General features: G+C 39.9%; 1 pseudogene; it reads right to left on the bottom strand.

Moving 5' to 3' along the window:
* On the bottom strand, nucleotides 1-10,832 carry LOC131299585 (protein NUCLEAR FUSION DEFECTIVE 4-like; annotated as a pseudogene).
* Between the last annotated feature and the right edge of the window lie 12,991 nt (nucleotides 10,833-23,823).

Genomic DNA, 23,823 nt, shown 5'->3' with positions numbered 1-23,823 from the left:
TTCTACTTCAAGTTGCTGGGATTCCGGGCGAAACTTTGAGCAAGAGAAGTAGGAGCAGTACTTCCGAGGCTAGACAGCATTTCCGATCTCGATCTAGAGACAAATGTGGTGCAAACGACTTGGTTGGGTCATTGTTCAGTGGAGACGAACAAGGAAACTATAAGTCAGATCAAGTAAGTCAGAATATTCATTACAATATTCTCGAGACTTATCATTATATTAATAAATGAATATATCGTACATAAATAAATAAATATATCTCTATATTATTTTATGATGGTCGTTACCGTTAGTTAAGTCTATGCCATACTAGCATAAATCTTAGCATAGACGTTCTTCGTCCTCATCACCAATAAAACATCCAAACTGAACCCAATTATGCAGGCAATAGACATGATCACAAATACCAGCCTATAACAATGTGTCCCAGTGCAATTGTTGCCGCCTCCAGCGGTGCTTGTAGCCTGCGCATCGTAAAAGTATCCACCAAGAAGACCAGAAAAGAGGAAGGAGCCGAGCGGAAGTTGGGGATTAGAATATTGTAGAGGAGACCGTAGTATTTGAGGCCGAATAATTCAGAGGCAGTGGGAACCATGATAGCATATCGGACCCCATAGCATACTCCGACAAATATTGAGCCGAGGTACAAAGAACCCGGCAAAGCCATGGCCATGATAACGTAACCAACGGCCATGACAATTTGAGAAGCTGCAGTCCAAAGAGGCCTTGGTGTCCCTGCTATCCTATACATAGAGAATGAAAACCAGATGACATTAACTGTGTAGAAAGTTATATATTGACCCCCTCAACTATGGAACGTTTTCAAATAACTCCTTAACAATAAAAATCTACAATTAATCAACCATCTTGAACTATCAAAAATCCTTCAATTTGGTCCTCCTTAGTCTTCAGTCGAGTAATGGCCTGAAGAGCCCAAATGTTGTTTCTCTAAAAATATGACGAGAATGCCCACACTATCACATACATACACACTTGCATGTATAACAAAACCATGGACCAGTGGGACGGTCTTTTTCAATTCACCCCATCAATCGACCAACCCCTGTTTCTCCCAATAAACCTTTTTCCTATACCCCCTATGTCATCCAAACCATTAAGATCCCAAATATCTATTCATGTGAAATACTCGTCGAACAATAATAGGACTTCTGTGGTTAATTAGATACGTAGGTTTACAAGTTTATCACAAAGGGGCATTCTTGTCATATTTCAAGAAAAACGACATTTGGGTATCATCCTATTCTCTTTACTAGCCATTATGTGGTGAAAGACTGAAAGGTTCTAGTTTTTGGAGGTTTTAGTGTAGAATTTTATGGTTAAGAATAACTTGAAAAAACTATCATAATTTTTTTTGATCTTCAAAATAACATTTTATTAAGGGAATTTGTCAAAAGTTACAAGTTAGAGCATCTCCAACTCTTGACTTCAAATGGAGATGCCAATCTTTTTTTTGAAGGCTTACGTGGCACATCTTCAATTTGATATCAAAGCCTTCTCTCCAACCCTTATGCCAAATTATATTTATTTGACATTATGTTAACTCTCTCCAACTCTTAATGTCAATCCTTATGTCAAACTTAAACGGGGGGGGGGGGGGAATCAAACGGCACTCTTTCGAAATCGAACAGTTAGATTTTTGAAAATTGGCATGCCACTATGTTGATGTCAAAATTGACATGCTTGGAGCTACTTTCAATTCCATGTGGAATTGGCATATGGAAAGACAACATGGTTGGAAGGCTTGAAACTGTCAAAAGTTGTCGTTGCATTGTCCACGTCATATTTGACATTTCCCATTGGAGATGCTCAAAGGAAAGTGGAGGGAAATCCAATCAAGGTTGGATAAAACACCTGAAGGTAAACGCCTTAAACACCTAATGGGCCAAACCTGAACACCTAAGGTCTTCAGAAATGTCCAAATAAAAACAAATATAGCACAAACAATTAAAAGGCCTAGCTGCCCAACAAATTTGCAAATGATAACAGTATAACACAGCCTTAGAAACCCAAAACTCAACCCTATATTCCAAGGAAACCTCCAAACAACCGCCGCCCAACCATCACCAGTCACCTACATCAGACAGCCATACCGCCAACACCACCGGATCGCGTATCATAATTTACAGGACCACGATGTAGTTAAGGACGAAACTGACCTCGATACACAAGATTAAGTAACACCAGTTTGGTAAACCAGACAGAGTGGTTTGTTGTCCATATTCTATTATTAATTTATTATCAAAAAGTGACGGTTACAATAATGGTGCCGCAAGAGCATCTAACCAGCAAACGTCAAAACAACAAATATGACAGGACGCATATTCATCAGTTAGGAGGGAAATTGTTTGAACTTACTTGATGAAGTACTCGGAAACAGCACCCGAAATGAACCGCCCAAAGAACCCGGATATACTGATGAGCGATACGAATATGAACACATCACCGTATCCGACTGCCTGCCCGATTTGCCCCATATTATTCATAACCGTCAAACCCCTGTTTGAATTTATTTATGTGGCTCACATGCCACATTAATCCTAATTATATTTTATATTATATTTATGTTCGTAATTAAAATATGGGTATTAGATTTAAATGAAATATTGCTTAAATAGTTGGTGACTATTAGTGAAAAGATTTGGTGGCTATTCATGAATAGATATTGTGACTATCCATGAACGTGTTTAGTGACCATTTATGTATAAGGTTGCAACTATTAATGAATAGGTACCTTATTACTTCTTTGATGGAAAGAAGTATGAAAGGTTGTGTCCATTGGAAAAAGGTCCCGATCTATCTATATAAAGACTTGTGGTTACCATCAAGTTACAGGTGTAAATAAACTGATATAGATTAGATTGAAAATCCTACCCATTGCTCTCCAAAACAATTAGTGAGAGTTTGTGTTTATGAAACATATTGGTTCAAGGTCGAAATGATTTCCAGGTTTCTCAAGACTTGAACACTTTGGCAGAAAGTAAGAAATTTTTCCGCTGGGTATTGATTTTGATTCTCCCATATAGGTTTATCATTTGGTATCAGAGCCAACCTTCATGTCATTGTGTTTAGTATGAATTAGTTAATTATCAAAACTTATCAGAAACATTCACTGCTATTTCGAATTCATGTAGACGAAATACTTTTTGTATCAATCCATTTCAGTATTGGTCTTGGGCATCATGGGTTTGCCGATAAAGTCAATCGAAGCACTTGTTTTGCTTCTTTAATTGCTCACTGAAATTTACGTGACTTTCGAGAATGAGAATTAGTGTTGTCGTTTCTCATTCTTTATTCTATTGCCATCACTGAGAATTTGGATGCTTGAAGGGTAAATGTGATTCCGGTTAACCACTGCAGCTTTTAGACATTTATTGGTCTAAGTAAGAATGTGGTATCTATTAATTAGACTTAATCAGTCACGAAATTGCGTTTGCGTTTTTTCCAAATTTGGAAGATACGGTTCCAATTGTTGGCACTTGGTTGTTGTCAATAGGTGTCACTTATTGCAAGTGACATATTGCTTGGTTGCTAAGTGTCTTTTGAGAAATGACTCACATATATTTGGTAAACGGTCGTGAGTACTGGCCATTATTTACTATTAAGAGTGGCCTTGAATTAACGGTACCATGTTTAAGCCTTGGATTAACTGATTCTTTTGTGTGCTTTTACTACGAAGAGAATTCATACTGAAATAGACCGTTGACGAAGAGTTGCAACGGTTCATGTAGCCCTGACGAGCGAATCATTAATCATTTTGAGATATGAATTTGGGCAAGTGGAATTTCCTTATGGGATGTTAAGCCCTATTGTATACCATTAAATTTTTGTTGATGGATTTTTTGGTGATTTGAACATTGTAGTATTTTGAGATCAGCCATAGCAACTTGAAATATTACGATATTTCATATGAAGTGTAGTCACGTGCAGAGTAGTCAATGGATTATATATGATTGCGTTAAATGGTATCAACCATTAAGCATGAATTGATAAAATTGATTATTTTCACCCCCACATGAAAATAATTAATTTTGTCGATTTGTTTGGGAAAAATGGTACAGTCAACATCAAAACAGAAAATTTCCCTATGTCTTCAGATTATGGATTTTACTTTGAGGATGGATATTTGCTAGTCTTATTGTTGTAATTTAAGAAGATTCAGTGAATATTGCAGCCTTTACCACAAGGAGGTTTGGATTTACTTATTTTAGTTAAAGATTAGCACAAAAGTTGAAGTTAATTCACAAAAATAATAATTCAGTCATGCGAGCAAGTTTTTATTTTTGTGACTTAAGTTGAGTAAGATAATTATTTGGAAGTCGAGAATAAGTTTTTCCTATGCCCACAGGTATGGAGAATTTGTTCTCATTGTTTAGATTATTATCTTATTCATAAAGTGTTGTGTAAATTCATGCGTGATGCACCTCTACCCACAGGAAGGTTAGAATTTACAAAATATTGAGAGTTTTGGTTATTGTAGCCATTCATGTTGTTTCTTAAAGTTGCTTCTTGTATTTCACTACCAGTTGTGAAAATTTTATTGATTGCCTGAGAAGTACTCTAGTCTGGAATGCATGGATCATGATTTTGCGCTATGTGGATAAAGCATCATACCCACATGATTAAGTTCACGCGTTAGATAAACGTTTGAACATTAATAGTGGGAGAATTAGTCCCTTATGTTTAATGTTTAAAGTAAGAGTATTTTGAGTTCCATTTATGCCGTTAACGCATTTATACGAAGATCCAATAAGGTTTTGGATAGCATCCAAAAGAAAGTTACAAAAAGATAGCCTTTTGTTTATAAGTAGATACAAAGGTATGTTCCTTAAAGTTAGTGGGAGCAAGCACATTTTTCTGGATTATATAGATATTGGCTAAGGATTTATTGGATCTATATCCAAGTAACCATGGTATATAGAAAGCTACAAATAAAGATTGAGGTACTTATAAAGAGCCAAGAATTATATGTACATGCATGCTAATAAAGAATAATTGACTGAGGTTAAGCTATAAATCTCTTGCCACAGTGTTAACATCCAATTCAAAGTGATGTTTATTATGAATGACAGAATTAGTGGAAGTTATGAAACTAACCTAGCATGCAATATGGGTCTCAAGTTGTCGATGTTACGTTTAGACCATTATGAAGTTTACTTTGGCTACAGTTTTGTTCTATAAGATAAAGATGAAAGCCGAATAAAGAATATCGACGTAATGTACCTCATTAGGGGAGAAAAAGAGTTCATAAACATAATTCGTGACCATTGAGCATAAAGTATTGAGCTAGTTATTGCTGGCAAAAAGTTTATGTCATGTAGTGAATACATGACTTTTAGCTCATTTCATATTTGTTTTCTCTCATATTGATGCTCAATTAAAGTTTTGTCACACTATAAGTGTTCTTAGAGAATAAAGACGTACATGTGCACATAAGGTATGAAGTACGTATACAATTATCCGTTGGGATAAATAAAGTAGACCCTAAGTGACTATAGTTAGTCATGATTTACAAGTGATACAACATAAAGTTTTGAGAGATTTGTCCATTGTAATACATGGAAGGAAATGCTTGCTTAATTAGTATAACTACCATGATTCGTGCTCAATCTTTCTACTATTGCCGTTTTTTGGGCAGTTGTTGTATAGTCATATACAATACTTAGTATCTTTTACCCAACAGGTTTTTGGTTGATTTGTCAAGTAAGCCAAGTGGGAGAATGTTGGAATTTATTTATGTGGCTCACATGCCACATCGATCCTAATTATATTTTATAGTATTTATGTTCGTAACTAAAATATGAGTATTAGATTTAAATGAAATATTGCCTAAATAGTTGGTGACTATTCATGAAAAAGTTTGGTGGCTATTCATGAATAGACATAGTGACTATCCATGAACGTGTTTAGTGACCATTTATGTGTAAGGTTGCAACTATTAATGAATAGGTGTCTTACTACTTCTTTGATGGAAGGAAGTATGAAAGATTGTGTCAATTGAGAAAGGGTCCCGATCTATCTATATAAAGACTTGTGGTTACCATCAAGTTACAGGTGTGAATAAACTAATATAGATTAGATAGGAAATCCTACCCATTGCTCTCCAAAACAATTAGTGAGAGTTTGTGTTTGTCTAACATATTGGTTCAATATCGAAATGATTTCCAGGTTTCTCAAGACTTAAACACTATGGTAGAAAGTAAGTAATTTTTCCATTGCATATTGATTTCGATTCTTCCACATAGGTTTATCAGTCCCCACTCCGCACAAAAACGACCCGAACAGGATCCAGAACTCAACTGTCCCAAACGCCTCAAAAATTGTGTGGTCCTCCCCTATCTTGGGCGGCCGTCTCCGCTCAACCGCCACCGTATCCCACTTCTTCTCAGCTTCTTCAACACTCTCTTCACCCGACAACAACGGTTCATTCACGAGGTTATAACCCTCCACGTTGTCCGAATCCGATTCAGACCGAGATGGAATCAAACTCTATCCACAAAGGGGAGGCCAAGAGGATGAGAAGAACAACAGCGAATAGAATGATGTGGGTCTCAATGACATCATACACCAAGAGGTAAACGGCAAGGGCGTCGGTGATTCCAAAGTAACGGGCTTTTTCTCTTTCCTCGCTGGGGGTGAAGGAAGGAGGGATCTTGCGGAGGGAGAGGGCAGTGGCGAGGCACACCGGACATGAGGAGAAACGTTGACGACAGAGCCTCGCACAAATCCGTGAGAATTGCTGTGCTTAAACCTAAGTACCCCTTAAGAATACCCAATACGAGTTGTAGGGAGGTATTTCCGAACAGATACAGGTAGGGCCCGAATACGTGATGAGAGGGACCTTGAGATAGGTGCGATTGGGGAAGTCGCCGTACAAAACAGTGGTCGGACATGGGCCAGTGACATGAGAAGCCATTAGTCCAGGAAGCTTGTACGGGGTCTGGTCCAGTTAACATGAGAAGAAGTTATTGGACCAGGAAACTAATAAAGGAACAGTGACATGAAAAGTCACTAGTCCAAGTAGATTGTTCAGCAATGAGAAGGCCGAACAGAAGGAGAGCTCCTAAGAAGGCAATGGTCCAGATAATTGATAAAGGACCAGTTGCATGTGAAGTGACTGGTCCAGGCAGTCTGTTCGGCGATGAGATAGCCGAACAAGGAAAGAAATCCAATCAGATATTGGAATAAAGGGAACACTCTGAAAGGGTCCAGAAACAGTGGTATTCCGTTAAGGAATGAGATCTCGAGAATATAGGATCTAGAAAAGATACCCAACGGGAATGGGATGTTCAGCTTGTATGGAAAAGAGTCCTACAAAGACTAAGGTAAAGAACTAATAAGGGAACGAGAATCCAAGATATCCTGGGTTTCCTATACGAGGTAGGAAATCTAGGGCAACACGAATACTTGGGCAGCAAGCATCCATGAATCTATAAATATAAAATAAACCTAGAGGTAAAAGGTACGCAATACATTGCACTTGCATTATTCTCCTACTGTTAATTAGGATTTTTCTGCTAGTACGTGATACTAACTTAGGCATCGGAGGGCCTTTGCCACAAGAGGCAAAGGTGCGCTCACCCCTTATCTGTTTTGCAGATTAGGGTTCAGGCATCAAACTAGGGTTCCGATGAAGAGGTACGAGTAGCCGTTTGCAATCAAAGTGCTATTCTAAAAGACAGTTTAAGGTACCAATTGTTTTCATCCCCCTACACGGGTCCCCTGTTTTTTCTGAAATTCCGCATGCAAGGCAAGAGCACGGCCATGTTCATCCATGTTCCACTGTTCCCTGCTATGCATAGAATTTGAGTTGTGCACAGCAACTGTGCACAGACCCCTTTTTCTCCCGCCTCGGGTCACGCAAAGATGATCGGAGCCGCTCATTTTGTTCAAAATATGTCGTTTGAGGTCTCTGTAAAAAATGAGCTTCGTTCGATATCGTTAGAGGCGTTAACAAAACACCCAAAATCACTTCAGAATTTAGGCCTAAAAAAAATGAGCTTCGTTCGATATCGTTAGAGGAGTAGTTACAATGTAATCTGTTCTTGTTCTTTCAAAGGTGAAGAATCATTTGGAAAGCAAGTTGTTTTGAGTTTATCAAGGTATCTTGTTAATTTCTCTTTGATTGCTGATTCTAGTGAATCGTTGTGTCGTTTCAATACTTCTATAAAGGAAAAATCCTCTTAGTTGAGGTAATTGAACCGACAAGCGATAACACAATTGCTTTGGCTTTTTATAAGTTAAATTTGAAAATGATAATTACAGGCCTTTTCTGACACGTTCGCACATAATTATAATTCCAAAGTAGCCAAAAATCCCAGCCAATCAAGAAGGTCAACAACAAATATTTTTTGTTATCGTCAAATAAAGTAACATTTCATTGAGGATTTTAAGTCAACAATGACAGAAATGTATAACAAAATATTTTACATCCAAAACACCATATAAATATAAATATATTTATTTTGGTTAAAAATAGTTGATTATGTTTTATTGAGCAATGTGATCTACTTATTCGTAATTTTTTTGTAAATTTTCATTTGGTCTGGTTGTTTCGAATGATCCAATGCAGACAACGTGAAAAAAAATATCAAATTAATTTTAAAAAGTGCACAATTTTAGTAATATTTTTTTTTAATCCCATGAAAGCTTAGTGCAGGCGCCCATGTTCATTGATAACAAAAACAATACAAGATGGAGGAGAAAAGGAAGTTCAACAACAATTTAATCACAACAAAGACAATTATGCGTACCCAATTTGGCAAAAGTGAAAAATAAAAAAGGGAGTGAACCAGCGACTTTTACTTGATCACAATGAAAACAAAATCAATGCTCTCATTCAGAGAGAGCAGAACTGCAGAGTGAAGGAGAAATAAAGCACGAATTTTTTACAATTAGAAACGTTAAAAGGAATTGGATAGAAAATAGGGAAGTTAAGAATTGGGTTTGAGAGATTTTTCATTCTTAAAAACAAGATTCAAAAATCTCGGAATTTGATCAGGATGAGGGTTTAGAAGGATGGGACTTCATACTTCATTTGTATAGTGTATTTGGAGAGAGAGAGAGAGAGAGAGAGAGAGAGAGAGAGAGAGAGAGAGAGAGAGAGAGAGAGAGAGATTCCAACGGCAACAGAATTAATATGTGCAGAGTGAGGTTATTTAGGTGCTCTTTTGGCAAAGTATGAAACCCTTTGGGGGGAATGAGTGTCTTACCGGCCAATAGGGAAGGGGATTGATGATTTTGGCAACACACAGGACGCCATAACCGATGAAAACTTCCAAGGCGCGGATGAGGAGGGGGCTTCCAAGGCGCCGTAACCGATAAATCTTTGGATCATTGGAGGATTTTCTCGTCGTTAAATTCAAAACCTCTAAATTAATTGTGGTGCGCGCAAACCGGACCGGACATCAAATTATCAAAAAAAATATTAATATGGGGTGGAAGTGGGACTTAGGCACACCTGGTAGTGCCCTAGAAACATTGAATTATCTCCAGTGCCAAATGCCCCACCTCATGTAGAAGAACATTAAATTGAACAATAGAGCTCAATCTAACTACTACTCCTTCCGTCCCTTTTTAAGTGTCCTGCTTCGTAATTCCAACTTATTAAAAAGACATCATCATTATACCTTTCACATCAACTTTTTCCTCCATTTTTCCTACTTACCCATCATCATTACACTTTTACTCACTAACTTTTTAAAATAAAATCTACTTTTAGGGGCAAAATGGAAAATTCACCAACTTTTACCCACTAACTTTACAAAATGGACACTTATTAAGGGACAGCCCAAAATGAAATACTGAACTATAAAATAGGGACGGAGGGAGTACAAGATTATAACCATGCACATTCAAATATCGTTATTACTCAAACCGACCAAACTTATCATTTGCTATGACAAAAGTTATGATATTTTAAGACTACACTTGTGATTTAAAAATGATTCGAATCTCTCCTTTCCAAAAAAAGAAACCAAAAAAATAGTCGCATTAGGTCACAAGTCACACTTGTTTTTTAGGATTTTGTGGGAATGACTAAACCCACACTAATAGATATTCCTTAAAGAAATAAAAACCATATTTCTTGATTCCGCATAAAAAAACAAAACCACACTAGCTACTTAATTATAGCCATCTCCACTACAAATTTTATCATTTTAAAATTAGAAAATGCCTAAAACAACCAAAGGGTTTGTAACCCAGCGGCTATCTAGCTCCTAGTCTTCCCACAAGAGAGGCTAGGGTTCGAGCCACGTTAGTGCAGGTTGGGGTTTAGGGCTATTGACAATTTTTGGATCCCTCATAAACTAACTAACTCTCTCTCCCGCTAACCCCCACTGAAAGAGTATACAATATTGGAAAAAAAAAACTGAAAGAACCTTTGGAGCTTTGAAGCTTTGATCTGAAAGAACCTTCGGGTTGGAATCTTCTCCGATGCCTTCTTGTTGGATTTGGACATGAGACTTAAGGAATTCTGAAGGGCTTTGAGGCACCTCTATTTATAGAGATGTAGGATGGAGAGTCATGACCAACTCTACTTCCTTCATATTTATCTCTCTTTAATTATTTCTTTATCTAATGTAAAAGAAATAATTGTAATTCGATAATTATCCCTCTTACTTTTATTTTAAGAAAGACAATTATTTGTGAAGAGAAATACAATTATTACTTTACCAAGCGGCTTAATTTGATTGGTCGAGCTTAATAAAAATAGTAACTGCGTCACTTTGACACGTGGCACCATTTGATTGGCTTATACGCATCATCTTGACATTTGACCTAAAGACACTTGACAGCATTTGATTGGCCATTTATTGTGCCCTATTTATTAAGTCCCACAACACGTGGCAACTTGTGATTGGCTGAAAATTTTAGATGCCTACAGATGCCCCCTCGAGACTTGCTCATGTACGAAAGTGAGTAAGTCTTGAAAATGTTGACTTGACTTGATTTGATGCCAAAAATTTGTGTATTCGGCAATAACTTCTTTTGCTTGAAACTTAAACTAAGTTTGGCTCTCCAAAATTTTAACTCGCGAATTGAGCTAAAATTCATCAATCAATATGCTTGAGTCTTCCCCTTTTGCCGGATCGAAGGATTTGCAAACCCAATTTATTTTAGTACTACATATTGATCCTTCAAAGAAACTCTTAGCTTGCCAAATAATTGAAGCTTGATAACCCAATTATTTTAAGCCCATGCTCAGCTTGCAATTATGCACCACAAAGCTTGATAGTTCGAACGGAACAATTTTAGAGGCCCATTTGGCTTGGCCTTTGTTACTTCCGACGGGGAGCCACCGCTTAAAACATGAGGGTGTTTGATTAGGATTAGAACTTCTGACTCCTCTTTCTACACCAAGCACATGTCATGCACTCGATCCTTTTCAAGTATAGCCTACAGTAGACAACGTGGCCCCTTTTGTTGGCTTTCTTTCTACACGTTCAATTCCGCACAATTTGCTTTCTGTTTCTTTTTCTTTCTTTTTTTTACCGTAAGGAGCCAGTAGGCTATTTTAAACACCCAAGAAATTATTCCTATCTCTTTTGACTGTTTGTTTTGTACCCGCACGAATCTACGTAGCACACCGTATTCCAGTAGCACACAACTCTTCTTCATGCAAAAATAATTTTGCTTTTCTGTCTTCAGGCTATGTGGGTCAAAACACGTGAATCAGGATTTTAAAATCAGAAAATTTTCCGAGACCAAGTAAAACCTTTATTTATTTTTTTTGCGATGAGCATAAAAATAAACGTTGCATCGCTGGCTTGTATAGTACCACCGTATTTGGATTTAATACAGAAAAAAATCTAAGAAACTTGGAATCTTTTTTTTCGTATTCAGCCGGAATCCAATCAAAATTTAATAGGCCCATGATAATATAAAACCTTTAAAAGGCAAATTGTTTGAAAATGAGTTGTCGTTTAAAGTTTTGTCTCCATATGTACCAATCAATTCTGTTTACTTATTGTTTGATGGTGACATGTGCAGGAATTTTGTACCGGCCGCAGCAGAGGTTGCATCTTACTGAATACTTTCTGAAGGGATTGAACTGATTTTTTTGTTGGTTTTGGCAGGTGCAGAAACGTACCCTCACGTTTCAACTAGTGAACAAAGTTTGGGTTTTAATTTTCACTGCGCCTTGACTCTTCCTTAATTTACGTACCAATGATCTGAACTTTTTACTATTGCTCTGTTTGTATTTTCCTTGAGAGATTTGAAGCCTTGCAACTTACCCTCCAAACCTTCCGTTATTCAAAGATGGCAATCTTCGCAGACACGATCCTTCATGGCCAAGCACTACTTTCCATTGCTGAGGGTCAAAACGCATCTGACGAAGCACTACTTCTTCCGGTCTTCGATCTTGTCATTGGTTCACCTTCTTCATGCCAACCTGCAGTTGCTGACTTTGCCCATCCGACACAATGGTTCATTGACAATACGACGGACTTGCACGATCTTACCAGCTCTGCCACCATTCCTCCCTTCAGGGCACTCTTGTTGCGGTCATCACAGAACACTTTACCTTGCTGGGTGATCAAATCAATGACGGAAAAGCCACTTGGACAGCTTCTCTTGCCAGCTTTGGTCAATTTTCATTCATCAATCAATATTGGGAGTGGCAGAAGTTGTACTTGGGCGATCTTCAAAAATACTTCTTGAGGTGAGGATCTATGGTGTCGTCTATGCCTCTCTTTTCACATATGACCGTGATGCAAAACTCATTCAATCATTCTATGAGCATTGGTGTCCTTCTACAAACACACTTCATATTCCAACAGGAGAGCTATCAATCTCCCTTTGGGATTTGAGTTATATTGGTGGTTTGCCAGTCTATGGCAAATTTTATGACGAAGTCATCCTGTCGGCACGCTATCTGACAGGCACTGACGAAAACATGTACCTCCTTCCACCTAGTTGCAGGTACCTCTTTGTGGCATACCACAGACTTTTTCGTGCTTCAGAAACTCACCATATCACCGCCCATGACTGGATCCATTTCTGGTGCAGGCTCAAAAGCAAATATTCAAATCTTTCTCCCAATGATCAGAGCGAGGGAGCAAGCAGGCCAACTGGACACACTAGCATGCCACCGGAGTGCACAAAGGATGAAGAAAGAGCATTCAACGAGCTAGGCATCAAAGCACGTTTAAGGGAAGAAGTCTATTTAGCAGCCTTCATGTCGTGCTGGCTATCTGTATTTGTCCTACCCAATGGAAAGGTGAACCAAATTCGTCCTACTGTCTTCAAAGTTGCGAGCATGATGGCGCGCGGATCTACATTTTCTTTGGCGGTGCCTGTCTTGGCTAGCATATATCATGGCTTGAAGCAAATTTCATCATCTCCCACTCCAAGTCAGTGCCATGCGACCCTTCCCATGCATTATATCTACAGATGGCTTGGCAACTACTTTGACACATACCTTCCATCCTCACACTCTCAACCAGGCGTTAGAATGGTCCGACTAGCCGGCGAGAAGAATGCCAAACATTTCACAGCAATTGCGGCCCGCAAACTCCTCAGAAGCGTTGATCCTTCGCGGTTATCATCCTTGGCCATGTCTGACAAGGACAAGCGATTAGTGGTAGATGACGGAAAGCAATCCCACTTTTAGATAGCCTACACCATCAGTATTCGTTCAAGCTACCTAACTCTTCGCTGCGATATGTAGTATATCGTTGAGTCTTACAGCCCTCATTGATTCTCACGACAATTCAACTTTTACCAAGATGTGCCCGAAAAATTGGTGGAAGAAGCATGTCCCCTCAACCTACCCGATGTCGTAGGACTTTGGCAATCTTGCACAAAGCTTAGTACCAAGGAAAAACTGAGAATTCCTGTCTCCTCACACAAAGGCCTTACCACAAAGCGATATCAAGAGTGGTGGACAAAGCATGCAAGCGACTTTGTTAAAGGAGACATTGAGCCTACCAAAAAGCAAGAGAAACCCAAGACTCCAGTCAAAATTTGCCTAACCAAGGGCAAGGGAGTAGTTACACCTATTGCGAATGCCCGTGAAGTTGAAGGCACTAACGCAATAGTAAGCAAAGCCAAAGCAAGCAAAGTTAAACCAATGAAGGCCAAACCAGCAGTTCTACCTACTGTTAGCAACGAGGAAGTTGACGACACTAATGCAACATTAGGCAAAGCCAAAGCAAGCAAAGCTAGACCAAGCAGGGCCAAACCGAAAGTTCCACCTATTGCTAGTACCCATGAAGTTGACGGCGCCAATGCAACAACAAGCAAGGCCAGAGCAAGCAAAGCTAGACCAAGCAAGGCTAAACCAACAATTCCACCCACCACTAGCACCCACGAAGTTGACAACGCCAATGCAACAGCAAGCAAAGCCAAAGCAAGTAAGGCTAGACTAAGCAAGGCCAAACCAAACCATGGAAAGGATCTACCCAACGATGCATCTAAAGAAATGAAGAAATCAACTCTCAAGCCTAAACCTCTCTTGAAGATTTTTACTCCAAAAATTACATCCATGATTGTCAAAAATCCAACCACCGAAAATGGAGACAAGAAAAGAGGCCTTGTGATTTGTGATGGGGACAGTAACTCTAGCCAAGGTGATCATCACTGGAATCGCCCCAAAAAGCAGAAAACCATAGTCCAAGTCACACCCTTAGAGGATATCCAAATTGACACAGACGGTTTTTTCCAAGATGTGCCTAATAGCAGCACACCTTTGGAGGATTTAGAAGCAAGAAAACACATACTTCCTCGAATGCTTTCACATTTTTTACTTTTTCTATTTCACTAAATTGCTTAAGTTTTTCCCCGTATATGTGCAGTTAGGAGTCAACAACTTGAATCTTGGTGATGAACTATACTCTCAAAGCAGTGGAGGTTCTATAGATGGTCCAAATTCCTTTGGATTACTTTCTGGTAAGCGAAGATCTGTCGAAGAAGCATCATGTCAAATTTCTCATGAGAAGGCTCCTGTTGACATGCCCAAAGTACCAATAATAGAACCAAGACAATTTCGAGTGAAACCTTCTGGTCCTACGTTATCTAACATTAGTGTCTTTCAAGGGATCGATGTGATTGCTAAAAGTTGGTGTGAGTATGTCTCAAGGTTGTGGTCCCGGATTTCACATAAGATCGGAAAAACCTGTTTGGATCATGTGGACGACATTGAAGATGAGGCTGAGAAGGTCCTCAAAGAGATGAGAAACATGAAAGTAATGGATATTTCTCCATTACAGCGCAACCTTAAAAGCTTCTTTGGTGATATTCGAGCCTACAAAAACTGCTCCGCTTCTATCAAATCATGTGCAAGTTAGCTGGCAGATATTTCTCAAATTCTTTCTCATACTAAAATAAGAGAAAATGAGGTAATTAAAGAATCTGAACTTTGTCAACAAGAATTTGAAGCCCTTGAAGTTGACAAGGCTAAGTTGAAAAGAACGTTGGAAGGCATAGACACCAAGCTGAAGGCCAAGGAAGCAGCGGTTGTTGCAAATGAAGAAGAATTATCCAAGGTGCAACTTGAGATCTCTAACCTTAAAGATAAGGCCTCTGCTATCAAGAATGCCACAGTACAGACTGATGAAGGCATTGCAAAATCGGAAGAGATGAGAAGGTTGCTTGAAGCAAATCAAAACGAGTTGGCGAACTTCAAGCTATTTCCTTAATTTTTTATTTTTTTTAGGAAGGATTGTTTCTTTTCTTTTTTTTTTCATGATTAATAACAGTTGGTCTACTTATTCGTTTGAGGAATATAGCAAACACAATTTGTCATTATTGATTAGAGGAAAGACTGTTTCCCCTTTTTTCATGATTAACAACACTTGGTCTACTTATTCATTTGAGGAATATAGCAAACACAATTTGTTATTATCATTTTTTGGCGTGTTATGACTGTGCTTGGAATAATATTCCAATACTGTCTACGTACCCAAAATGGGATCAAGCCAAATGTAGTTCATAGGGAATTTTTTTTATTTTTTATTTTGGGATGACTGAGCTCGAAATTCAAGTTGCCTACATACCCAACATGGGATCAAGCCAAACGAAGTTCATAGGGAATTTTTTTTATTTTTTATTTTGGGATGACTGAGCTCGAAATTCAAGCTGCCTACGTACCCAACATGGGATCAAGTCAAACGTAGTTCATATTTTATGGTTTTGTTTTTGGTTTGCCATGGACAGTTTTAGCTCATGCAGGCCAGAAGCAACATGCAGTTTAAGCTCGTGCGTCAGATGCTTGTTTTTTTAAGCGTAGTAGCGCTTCAAGAATTTGTAGTTTATGGGGCCAACTCTCAAGCCATCTCCAGCAACCAATTTGTAGGCACCACTTGAGTAAACTTTTTGCACCACATATGGTTCATCCCACTTGGAAATGAATTTACCACCAATTTTATGAGTGGTATTAATAGGTCTTCTTAGAGCAAGAACCAAGTCTCCTTTCTGAAAAGAACGAAGACGAACCTTCTTGTTGAATGACTTTGACATCCGGGCTTGATAGCATTCAAGACGTTGTTGTGCCTCAAGCCTCTTTTCGTCAAGTGCCTCTAGTTCTTCAACGCGCAAGCGAGCATTGTCTTCATGAGTGAGGCCTTCTTGAATGGCAACCCTTAAAGATGGAATTTGACGTTCGAACGGCAAAACAGCTTCCACGCCGTACACTAATGAATATGGAGTGGCTTGTGTAGGTGTTCGATACGTGGTTCGATACGCCCAAAGAGCTTCTTCCATTCTCTCAGGTCAATCTCTTCTTGCTTTGGCAACCACTTTCTTCAATAAGCTCCGAAGAGTCTTGTTGAATGCTTCAGCAAGACCATTTGCAAGTGGATTGTACATAGAAGAAGCATGTTATTTGAAGCCAAACTTCTGACAAAGTCTTGTTACGGCACTATTGTAGAAGGACTTTCCATTGTCTGTGATGATGTAGCGCAGTACACCATATCTAAAAATGAGATGAGTACGGATGAAGTTGACGACATTTTCCTTCTTCACTTCCTTCAATGGAATGGCCTCCGCCCTTTTGGAGAAGTAGTCAGTCGCAGCCAAAATGTATAAGTGGCCACCAGAAGACTTTGGCAAAGGCCTCACAACATCTAGCCCCCATGCATCAAAAGGTCACGAAGCGATAGTTGGATGAAGCAGTTCTGGCGGTTGATGTATAAAGTTGGCGTGGATTTGGCAAGCATGACATCATTTGGCGTACTCCATGCAATCCTTGACCATGGTCAGCTAGTAGTAGCCCATCCTTTTGATTCGAAAATGAAGTTTGGGGCCAGATTGATGAGCGCCGCATATTCTAGAATGAGCTTCTTCCAAAGCTTGCTTTACCTCATTTTCTCCAAGGCAATGGAGGAATAACCCTTCAAAAGATCGACGGTAAAGCGTGTCCTTGTAGTAGATGAATCGAGGGGCGCGACGCTTTACATCCGTTCTTCTATGTGGATCATCAGGCAATTTTCCATGTTGTAGATAATCAATGAATGGTTGGCGCCAATCCTCAGTTTCAATTTCCAAAACTGAGATGACGTTCACTTCCCTTCACCATTGTCTTCATCGTTAAAGATTGGGGGTATGACCCAACTTCGGCATATCGGAACGTGCGTCTCTTGGTCAGGTAAAGCAAGCATAGAAGCAAGCTTTGCAAGTGCGTCTTCTTGCCTATTCTCTTCTCGCGGCACATGCTCTAAGGTGACATCACCAAGCCATGCAATCAAGCGACGCGCGTAGTTATTGAAAAGCACAAGTTCAAGCTTTCTCACTTCATAGATGTCGATAAGCTGGTTGATGATCAACATTGAATCTCCATATACCTTGAGTTGTAAGTGCTTTACTTCAACCGCCATCTCTAGCCTAAGAATGAGAGCTTGGTACTCAGCCTCGTTATTTGAACAATTTTGTGTGAGAGTGAAAGCATATGGCAAGACATCTCCTTCTGGAAAAATAAATACCACACCAGCGCCTGCTCCACTTCGATGAGATGCGCCATCAAAGTACATTGTCCATGGGGGACGAACTTCGACTACCATGACATCATCATCTGGCGATTCTTCGGACAATTCCCACTCGGCTGGTATAGGATGGTCTGCCAATAAGTGGCTAGAGCTTGCCCTTTAACGGCTTTTTGAGGCACGTAGATGATCTCGTATTGTTGAAAAATGAGTGACCACCTTGCCAATCGATCAGAGATGACTGGCTTTGACATGACGTATTTGATGGGATTAGCCTTGGAGATGAGATGCGCTGTGTGAGCTTGAAAATAGTGCTGCATCTTTTAGATTGCAAAAACAAGGGTGAGGCATATCTTCTCAATCACAGAATAGTTCAACTCATGTGGTAGCATCATTTTGCTCAAGTAATATAAGGCATTTTCTTTCCCTGCAACATTCTCTTAAGTGAGAAATGCTTCAACTGAAAGCTTTTGAGCAGCAATGTACAAGATTAGTGGTCGTCCAGGTATAGGGGCAGTGAGAACGGGGGGCTCATTAGATAGGATTTGATGCTCTTAAAAGCATTGTTGCATGCTTCATCCCACTCAAACAGAGTCCCTTTCTTCATGAGGTGGCTGAATGGTTAATATCGACCGGCCAAATTTGATATAAAACGACGGAGGTAAGCCAATTGTCCTTGAAGACTCTTCAGCTCATGAATATTCCGAGGTTCAAGCATTTTCTCGATAACGTCAATTTTAGCTTGTTCAATTTCTATGCTGCGGAAAATAATTGAATATTCCGCAATAGTGTCAATTTTAGGAAAATAATTTAGGTTGCTAGTTTAGGAATCTGTATATTTGATTATGTGTATTTCCTTATTTTAAGATTTTGTTTCCTTAGTTGATAGGTAGCTTGTATTATAAATTGACCTCTAATGGGAGTAGAGTAAACATTGAGAAATTCGTTCAACAAAGGGATTCATCCTAAGTTGGTACCTTCGTAACCGTTCAAACACATGTCTTAGATCATGAAGATGGTCAACTCGTCTCTTTGTCTTCACGATTAAATCATCAACGTAACATTCCACATATTTGTGAAGCACATCGTCAAAGATCTTTTGCATCGCTCTTTGGTATGTGGCACCTGCTTTCTTCAAGCCAAAAGGCATAACTTTATAACAGTAGATGCTTTTAGGTGTGCGAAAAACTGTGAACTCTTCATCTCGCGGAGCCTTGCGGATTTGATTGTAGCCAAACGAACCATCCATGAATGACAAAACCTCATGTCTAATAGTAGCATCGACCATGAGCTCAAGTATAGGAAGTGGAAAGTCAATCCTTTGAATAAACATTGTTCAAATCACGAAAGTCAACACAAACTCGGATTTGCCCATTTTTCTTCTTTACTAGGACAATGCTTGAAATTCAAGTGGGGTACTTGACTTTTCGAATGAAACCAACTTCAATGAGTTTATTGACCTCCGCTTCAATTTTGGGAACCAAGTCGAGTCGAAAGCGTATTTGAGATTGCTTAACAGGTCGGATGCCGTGCTTTACTGCGAGATGGTGAACAGCAACTCTTGGGTCTTACCCTAGCATTTCCATGTAATTCCAAGCGAAGACATCTTTATACTCTCGTAGGAGTTCAATGTAAGCAATTTCTTCTTCAGGAATGAGCGAGGCACTTATGTAGGTTGGTCGTGGGTCATCTTCAGTCCCTAGGTTGATCTCTTTCAAGTCGTCAATGGTGGACTTCATGCCTTCTTCTAACTCTCGTGGAGCATCCTCAGCATCCTCCTCTGCTTGGACTTCATTACAAGAAGCTGTGATATGAAATGAGGAAGTGAAGTATCCTTCATTAAGGCCATCTTTCAAGCCCCTAGAAGGCACCTTGGTTAACACCATAGTTTGTCGCTTTACTTTCAGCAATTCATCGTCAATTGCCATGACAAGAGTAGTACGGCGCTCCATGCAAGAGGGTATTTTGCTCTTCAACTTCTTATCGTCTTTTGACAAGAGAGTAGCCCTCTGTTGTGAAGCCTTCTTGATGGTAGTATTTGAGACACCCAATCGGCGATGCACAAACTTTCGAGGAGCATTTGATGAAGAAGCCTCATTCGGTAGACTCAATCTGCTATGGACAGGCTCGCACAAGCTAGAGAGCATAGGGCTTTCACTTGGCGGCCTAATCAGATTTGAATGGATTTTCTCATGCGAGAAGGTGAGACTACTTCATTTTGGGGCGCCAATCTATCAAAGATTGACACTTGAGATTTCGGAGCACTTAAGCGGTCGAAGACAGATGTCTTAGATGAAACTGATGACGTTCTTTCTTCTGCCGTGATGTAATTGTTGGTGGATTTCTTTATGAAGATGTGAGCAGGAGCAGGTGCGGTATATCCAAGGCCTGCTTGAGACTCTTTGACAACATATCCCTTTTGCATGAGCATCTTCTGAGTTGAGTTCAAGCCATGTATCTTTTCACCGGTTGCCTCAGGCAGAAGTTTTTCTAGAGAAGTTGAATCTTTAGGATTATGTCCAGCCTTTGCGAGAAGCTTGTAGGCATTGGGATCAAAGCTGTTTGTCCGTTGTGAAGGCAAGTAGTCATTTTTCACTACGGGGCTATGCATGGCTCGAACAAATCCTTTTTGGGGTGGAGCGACCTTGGCTTTGTTAAGGTTAGTGACTAGGAGCGTCAATCCATCTAAGGCCAACTCTTCACCTTTCTTCACTTTTGGCACATAACGGAGTACGGGTGTCTCTTTCTTTTTTAATGCTTCCTCTACATGACAACTGACACCTTGATTAATTTTCTCCTTCTCCTTAGTTAAAATATTGGTCTTACTAAGTTACAAGTCATTGGCTTTGAGCTGCTTGTAGCTTGATGAAGAGGCAGTATGCTCAAACTCCTTCAACACCACATTTGCTAAGTAGAATTTAGCATCAGCAAAATGGGACTCGGCTTCACTAATGGGTTTTTCATCAGCTACCACTTTCTTTATCACGCCATCTTTGCAATACTTGAAGCATTGATGGAGGGTTGATGGGACGACGCCATTCTCGTGGAGCCTCAGCCGCCCTAAAAGCACGTTGTAAGAAGTTTTGGCGTCAATGACATGAAGTGATGCTCTTGAAATCATATCATTGATGAACAAGTCCAGACAAATCACACCAATAGCTCTTTGCCCCCCTTGATTGAATCCTTGGATCATAAGACGACTAGGTGCTAGTTCGCCTATAGGGATGCCAAGTTCCTTCATGGTACAAAGCAGCAAGATGTTAACTGCAGATCCACCATCCAAGAGCATCCTATTGACCCTCTTTTTGCATATGTATCCGGTGACGAATAGTGGGCGATTATGTGCTACGTCACCAAGCAGCAAATCCTCGTCACAGAGTGTAATGCTTCCAATGCAAGCAAGACAATGACTGGCACAACTTGCAAAGTCAACCTTGATTGGAGTATGATTAGGTGACTCAAGCTCTGGATCCTCAGTTTCTTCGACACTCACAGTGCTGCATGAAGCCTCAAAAAGACTGGAGTTACGAATTTTCTCAGGAAGGAAATCCCATAAAGTAAAAGGAGCACGCAATTTTCGGAAGGGCGTGGCTTCTTGCCGATTTGAGGATATTCTCTTCGACTTCTTCCTTCTTTGTTGCCTTCTCGCACGCATCCTTTTGGGACTAGGCTTTGGTATTGCAGCTTGGGGATGCTTCACACTTGATGCATGCTTCTTCTTTTTACGAGTAACAAGGGTCCATCCTTTATCATCCGCGTCCTCAACTTTTATATTGGTAGAGATGTTGCCCTCAGACTGTTGAATAGAAAGGCACCGTACTACTTCAATTGGATTAAATGACCCAAATTGAATCTTCACCCTTGGTGACGCTTTAGGCTGAAGAGTGTCATTTTGTAGAGTAACTACAGTCTGATTTGTAGATACAGTTTCATTTTCTTCCTCCAAGACAATCTTCCCTTGACTTGCGAGCTCTACTATTCTCTCTTTAAAGATGAAGTATCGTCGAATGGGGTGGCTAACCAAGCGGTGGTACTTGCAGTAATTTGGATCATTCACCTTGTTAGCCTCCTCAAGTCGTTTCATCTCCGGGAGGTCAATGAGTTTTAGATCCAGTAATTGATCAAACATTGAAGGGACCTCTGAATCTTGAAACGGATACACTTTTTCTTGCATCTCTTTCAACGTGAGCCTCTTTTTCTCCTTCACCTGTGGAGGAGTAAACTTCTCTACTTGCTTTCTTTTAGGTTTAGTAGAGATTTTGAAGGGTGCAACATTCACTGTCATGGAATCCTTCTTTTCTCCTTTGATTATGGGTTTGCCCCCTTTGTGATCGTCTGATTTATTTCTTATGGTGCGAGAATCTTGCGTTTTGCGAGATTCTTGTGCCGGTAGGCCTTGCCTTCCATTTGCTGCAATGGTGAGTTCCATGTCATGAGCTCGAGAAGCCAACTCTTCAAAGGTTTTAGGTAGGATTCCTTGAAGAATGTATTGTAGATCCCATTGCATGCCTTTGATGCACATCTTGATTCCAAAAGTTTTAGATAGTCTATCCTTGCAGTTTAGACTCACGTGCCGCCATCTATTGATGTAATCAATGACAAGTTCATCCTTCCATTGGCGAGCATTCGTAAGCTCGAACATACTGACAATACGGCAAATGCTGTAAAAACGGTTAAGAAATTCTTGTTCCAGCTCCCAACTTTCAATCGTGCCAGGCTCAAGGTCGCAATACCAATTGAAAGCATTGCCATTGAGCATTCCAACAAACTGCTTAACGAGAAGATCACCATCAGTTCCAGCATTGCTGCATGTTTCAACGAAATGGGCAATATGTTGTTTTGGATTGCCCTTGCCATCAAATTGCTGAAACTTTGGTGGTTGATAACCAATAGGCATCTTCAAAAGGTCGATCCTTCTAGTATAAGGCTTAGCATAAGTAGAAGAAGATTTTGGCGCCTACTCGTACTTCTGCTTGATGGTGCCTAGAATGAAATCCTTCAGTTGGTCCATGGGAATCAAACCCTCCCCAGAAAGCGTGAACTCTTTTGGTACTGCATTTAGTTTGTTTGAGGATTCAACTTGACTTGAATCCCCTTTACTTTCGATTTTGCTTTTGAGGGAGGCGATTTCAACGTCACATTCTTCTAGGGTTTTTGACATTCCCTCAACCACTTGGCCAGGTTAGCGACTTGTTCTTCTAGGCTGACCGCATTTGTTGTCATAACTTTCATGGCTGAAGAACTACTAGGCTTGGCGGGAGCATTGAATTTTGACTGAGGAGTGCTTTTAGAAAAGTCGAAGTCAGAACTGCAACTACTTAAATAGCCATCTTCCAGGTTCTTCTGAATTTCTGAACCAGACTCTTGAGGCATAGAAGGATTTTCAATGTCGGTTGCCACATCCTTCATTGTTTCTATGGTAGAAACGACATCCCTTCCATCTGGTGAGCTTGGCGGTGCTTTCGGTAGGTCAGCCTTAGACTCGGGATTTAATTTTGGTGAGCTTGGCAGTGCCTTTGGTAGATCAGCCTCAAATGCGGGATTTAATTTAAACAAAAGTGAGGCTGGGGCTGCATCCGTAGCGGCAACCTTCACCTTGCTTCGAGTTATTGGACCAACACTTTTAGTGTGAGATCCAGAGCCAGATTTGGTAGCGGCAACTTTCACCTTGCTTCGAAGTGTTGCACCAACGCCTTTAGTGTGAAATCCAGAGCCAGTTTTTGCAGCAATTGAAGACTTGGAGCATGCAACCGGAGCTTGAGGAGCTTTTGAATGGGCAGTCTTAGGAGCCATTGAGAGTTTGTTGATTTGTTGAAGAGAAGAGATGAGAGGCAAACATAGTCCCACCGGGCATGCCAAAATCTATTGAACACAAATTTCG

The sequence above is a fragment of the Rhododendron vialii genome, chromosome 9a (genome assembly GCF_030253575.1).
Source record: "Rhododendron vialii isolate Sample 1 chromosome 9a, ASM3025357v1".
Classification (NCBI taxonomy): Eukaryota; Viridiplantae; Streptophyta; class Magnoliopsida; order Ericales; family Ericaceae; genus Rhododendron; species Rhododendron vialii.
This window is presented reverse-complemented; position numbering and strand designations above follow the sequence as displayed.